Genomic DNA, 6,000 nt, shown 5'->3' with positions numbered 1-6,000 from the left:
CACACACACACACACACACACACACACACACACACACACACGCACGCACACATGCATACACTCACACACGCACACAGGCTATCTCTCTGTCTTTGTCTCTGTCTCTGTCACTCTCTTTCTCTCTCTGTCTCTTCCATCTCTCTCTGTCTGTCTCTGTCTATCTGTCTCTCTCCCATCACTATGGCTCAAAGTTTAACATCATCCCTCATTCCTCTTTTTCATTTCTCCACATATTTCCTAAGTCCTATCATTTTTTTCTTCCTAATGTTCTCTCTAACTTAGCCCTCAATCTCATCAGCTTTATTTTTGAAACAATACAAACTCTCTACTCTGACCAAACTGGTTTACTCTTTGTCCACCCAATGGTCCTTCCACTCCTGGTCACTTGTATAAATCTCACCTTCAAGACCAAAATAGAGTCTTAGGTCCTCTGGGAGGCCCTCCTCCACTGCCCCACATTCCAGTAATCTCCCTCTTTTGAGCTCCTGTAGGATGATTCATTTAGCACTCAGCTTAAACTTCCCTGCATTTATCCTTTTATGCCTATGTCCTGTCTCCTCAACTCAACTACGAGGCCCTTGTGCAGAGAGACCATGTCTTACACTGGCCCCTGGCCTAGCAGTGGGGGCTGGGGGTGTGCTTTGCTGCCCTGGTCAGCAGGGTTCTCAGCCTGAGAGTCACACATACTTGCTCCCACCCTCGCATGGGTCAAGCCTCTTTTCAAACAGTCTCCCAACCTTTCACCTCTGGCATGACTTTCTCTCCAGTGTCTTGCTTAGTAGTTTTCCTTTCCAATGAGCCCTGTAAGCAAGAAAGGGCTCCAATATAAGCCCAGTGAGTTGCCAACTCCTTTTCCAGTCCAGGTGACTGACTCATTGCCCCAAGAGAACTCTATAATATATTCCTTCTCCCTTAGGAACTTATTATTTTTTTTAAGCAATTGGGGTTAAGTAACTTGCTCAAGGTTATACAGCCAGTTATTTTGTGTGGGTACTAAGTATCTGAGGCCGGAACCGAACCCGGGTCTCCTGACTCCGGGGTTGGCGCTCTTACTCACTGCACCACCTGGCTACTCCTGGAAATTATATTTTTTAACCAATGATTCTCTTTCCTTTAGATCCAAACCCCCAGAAAAGGAACTGCTTTGGCAAATAACACATTCTCTCTCTCATTTCTCTCTCTCTGTTTCTCTTTCTTTCTTCACTCCCTCCTTTCTCTCTCTAGACTTTTGTATTTTTTCTGTTTCCCTCTTCCTCTGTCTCTGTGCCCCCTCTCTCTTTGTCTTTCTATTTCTTTGTCTCTCTGTCTCCCCCTCTCCCTGTCACTACTTTAAAGCCCTTCTCCATTGCATTTGAACAAGAATATGCAAAGATCAGCAAAGCAATGATTAACTGCATTTTCCATACTTATAAAAACAAAGTAAAATGAAAGACAAAGACACCAAAGATAAATATGGGGAAACAAGCACATGCCTTCTCATGAGAAAAGGAAGAAAAGGGAAGAAGGAAAAACTGGAGGAATCAGTGTTGTAGGTTAGCAGTGTATGTGTGTGTGTGTGTGTGGTAGGGAGAGTAGAGCACAGGGGAGGTATTAGCAGCACAGCATCATTCCCATGTACCTCCTGTACAATCTTCTCCCACTGCTTTGGGCCTGGGGCCTATAGTCTTGTACTGAAGATCTCACAGCTATAGTTTCTTCCCTCTAAAGCTTCTCTCTGTCTTCAGCTCCCCTGCTTACGCAGGAGACTCCTGCCCTTCTCTCTGGTTCATTGCTGTCACTCTGTTGCTAGTGAGTGCACACTCTCACACATGGCTGTAGCTGTCCAGAGATCCTTCGGGTGGGAAGTCACATCTGCCTCCCTCGATTATGCCACCCACCCTGAGGGGGATATCAAAAAAGGACAAAATGATAAGAGATTCTGCTCCTAAATCTGCACCCATCTGCAGCATCCTCATGTCCTTGGTTGGAAATGACTCAGGATAGTAGGATGCTCCATTCATCCTGATGGATATCTGGTCACCCAGATGGCTCTGGAGGAGAAAGTGAGGCCTTGCACAGCCTTTCTTCACTCAAATTAAAGTCAACTGTAAGTCATGTTGTCATCTCCCTGATGTCATGGTCCTCCTCACAAAAGGACAAACCACAACAAGAAGTCTCCTTGGCAAAACCAAGACAGCTACATCTGCAAATAACACAAAGCTACCAGGTACTTATTGTTAGCATATTGTTAGATGATGGTGGTGATAGGCAAGAAACCACTTGTTAAATAAAAATTAAAAGTAGCATCTTTATATTCCTAAAAGTTATCCCATCTCTCTGCCAAGTTTTCTCTCTTCCAAGTGACTTCACTCAGGCCTCACAGAATATACCAGTAAGGAGTGGTCTCTAAGTAGTCTATAAATAACAGAACTCTGCAAGTAACTTCATCCCGGTTACTACCAATAGAGAGACCCCTTTAACGAAAATGACCCATGTTGTGGACTGGATATGCCCCCTTTCCCATACCCTCCCCACTGCTTTTCAGCCTCCTTTTGTAAGTTGGTAAGCTCCTGGAGACTGTTTCTTCTTTGTATTGCACTCCCAGTACTTGCACAGCATCTGGGCACATAGTAGACCCTCAGTGAATGATTATTAAGTGACTGACTTGGACCGAAGTGTTTTTTTCTTTGGTTCTTTAAAAACTCGTTTCATTAAAGTATTAGTGTCTAAGATTAGACCCAATCAAATCTTACTGCTTCAGCACCCATTATTGGGTAGATTCAAATAGAATAAAGGTCAAATTATGTCCCCTGCAATATAACTCCTGTCGTTTAATATGTCTACCTATAGTAAAAGCCAAATATAGCACAGACTCCAAGCAATGCAATAGAGAGCAATTTGGTGGAATGAGCTCTGCATTTAGAGTCAGAGGACCTGATTTCAAGTATCAGCTGCATTACTGCCTACATGACTGTGCCCAAGGTTCTTCATCTGTAAATTGAGGGGACCAGACTAAATTGTATCTGAGATGCCTCCCAGCTCTAAATCTGTGATCTTATCATCCAAAGCATGGTCAGCTAGGTGACTTAGTGGATAGAGCACTGTGCCTGGAGTCAGAAAGAATCATCTTCTTAAGTTCAAATCCAGTTTCATACTCTTACTAGCTATGGGACCCTGGGTAAATCACTGAACTCTGTGTACCTTAGTTTCCTCATCTGTAAAACTATCTGGAGAAAGAAATGGCAAACCACTTCAGTATCTTTGCCAAGAGATCCCCAAATGGCATCACAAAGAGTTGAAAATGATTGATAAAAGACTGAAAGTGATCCACCTTGGCAGACAGAACAAACACATCCCGATGTCTGAGGAAGGGCTTTTCATCAATGTGACCAGTAGGTGGTGCCCCAGGATTGCTGTTTGCAGAATTGGTCTCTCCAGGGTCAATTCATTACTTACTGATAAGAAGAATGGAACTCATCCAACTGACTGAAATTACATTTAAAAAATAATTTTCTTGCATACAGGAACTGACTTGATTTTTTTCTCGTTATTCCCAATGCTTACTTAGCACAATGCTTGGCAATAAGCACTTAATAAGTGCTTATTTCCTTCATTCATTCCATTTTTCACTTAAAATGATTCAGTTAATTAATCTCCACTGACTAAAATGTAAGTGGTTTAAAGTAGAAGGAAGTGTTATAACTATATAATAAGGCTGATTTTTACTTCGGGTCAGATATTATTTTTTTTACTGACTGCTGCTAATAAAACCTCTTGTTTTGAAGAAAATTTTTTGCAAAAATAAAGTATTATGATTTTTTTTTAAATTGAGCAACCCACAAATCAGTATATATGTGAGTCTGAACCCTAAGGATGGTGCTGCATACAAAGCTGCTCCAATGAGTAGGTGAAAACTGTATTATTTCCCAACAAATTTACATTTCTCAGATTGATTTAATCAATGCAAACAGTGAACTAGGGCTGTTTCTGAAAAGATTGTTGAGTTTGATTGCTCACACAATTTTTGCCAATACTTGGTCACTTCTAACTCTGTAAAAATCTTGAAGTCATAATAACATAGATCTACAGTTGGAAGACAACTTATAGACAGCCTAGTCCAATTTCCTCATTTTACACATGAGGAAACTGAGGCCCAGAGAAACGAACTTATTTGCCCTAGGTCACACGGATAGTATTTCACTTATTTTACTAAGTCCTATATGGATTTACAAATAGATACAAGAAGTCCTCATAAATCATAACGGAAACTTGCAAGTTAGTTGCATGCATCTCATAATGCATTTATCCAGAAAACTGTTCTTTTAAGTGGTTAGTAGATTCCTGAGTCAGATCACAAAAGTCTACTTAAATTATAGCATATTTTGAAGTATACTACCATACTAATTAATAATACTATAGAATCTCATCACCATTTATCATAAAGTGTCCATAGGAAACAGTGTCCAGAGGTCAAATTTTGAATTGCCAGAAGTATCTTTCCTTCTGAATTTTTGGCACAGAAAATGTGAAGTTCTGTACCTCCAAGCAACTACTGCTGATTATCATCGAGTTATAGGGAGATGTACATTCAGAGGAAATATATCTAGCAGACCCCCCCCCCCAGCAGCATCTGCCCTTAAGCCCTTAAGTTATTATTCAAGAAGATTCTTCTGTTTTCTTTCTTAATGCCACCAGCCTATTCCTTAATCCCTCAAGACAACCTGATCATTCCCCCAATATTCATTGAGCCCAGGGTTTGCCAACCTCTTTTCATTTATTAATTCTCAGATGAGATCAGGCTTAAAAGCTGAAGAATCAAAGCAAAACAAAATGCTAAGACATTTTGTGGCATTATAAATGTATGGAAATGTTTTCCTTGAGGCACTAGACAAGAAGCACAGTAGGTTCTTAAAAGATTTTTTAGAAAGATATCTGTTGAATTAATCTGTCTCCTTATGTTCTTACCCAATGACTCACTTTCTGTTTCAAATCAATTTAATTGTGATAAGACAGATTGTTTTTATTTCCAATAAGAGAAGGGGGAGTCAGACAGTTTGGGATTTTCTCACCACTTGACCTTTGATGCTGACCTTCTGGGGTTGGGGCATTGTAGTTCTAGAAAGGCTAATGAAGAGCCAAGATGAGAACTTGACAAAGAGACTTTCCATCTCTCTATCTCCCTCTGGTTCTTCATTGCCTCTGCCCCGTCTTAATACAGCAGACCCTACCACAGAACAATTGTTAGCTGAGGTGAAAGACTAGGACTGGGTCGGGGAATGGGATGGAGGTTAATATTGGCACTGGAGGTCACAAGAGGGAGAAGCGCTGGATGGATTTTGTAGTCTGAAGCATTGGGGTAGGAACTAGGAGAAGAAAGAGGGGAAGAAACAATGTATAAATAGGTAATTTGATATGTGCAACAATTCTGAGAAGTGAGTACCAACTAAAGAGATCAAGAAACGCTCTCTGTAGGAGATGGCATATGAACTGAACCTTGAAGTTATCTAGAGAATCTAAGAAGCAGAAGGGATGAGGGTAGTGTAAAGACACAAAAGTGAGAAAAGGATGGATGGGATCAAGAAACAGCAAATAGGTCAGTTTGTCTAGACCAGAAACAGATTGCAAGAATATGAACAATGTATAATAAGACTGAAGAGATAGAATAAAAACCATTCCCCAATTGATAAATGGTCAAAGGACACAAACAGGCTATTTTCAAGAGAAGAAATCCAAGTTATTAATAGTCACAGAAAAATTATTCAAATCACTAATAGTCAGAGAAGGATAAAATTAAACAACTCTGAGGTTTCATTAGATTGTCAAAGTTAACAAGAAAGGAAAATGATAAATGCTGGAAGGGCTATGGGAAAACAAGTGCATTAATGCACTGTTGGTGGAGCTGTGAACCAACTCAGTCATTCTGGAAAGCAAATTGGAACTATGCCCCAAAAGTTATTAAATTGTGTATATCCTTTTACCCAATGATACACTATTAGATCTATACCCCAAAGAGTTCAAAGA

This window comes from Petaurus breviceps, unplaced genomic scaffold (genome assembly GCF_028583685.1).
Source record: "Petaurus breviceps papuanus isolate PSGF00001 unplaced genomic scaffold, PetGlider_PUasm1.0 91133, whole genome shotgun sequence".
In the NCBI taxonomy this organism is placed as follows: Eukaryota; Metazoa; Chordata; class Mammalia; order Diprotodontia; family Petauridae; genus Petaurus; species Petaurus breviceps.
The sequence above is the reverse complement of the archived record's forward strand: the minus strand, read 5'-3'. Positions refer to the sequence as shown.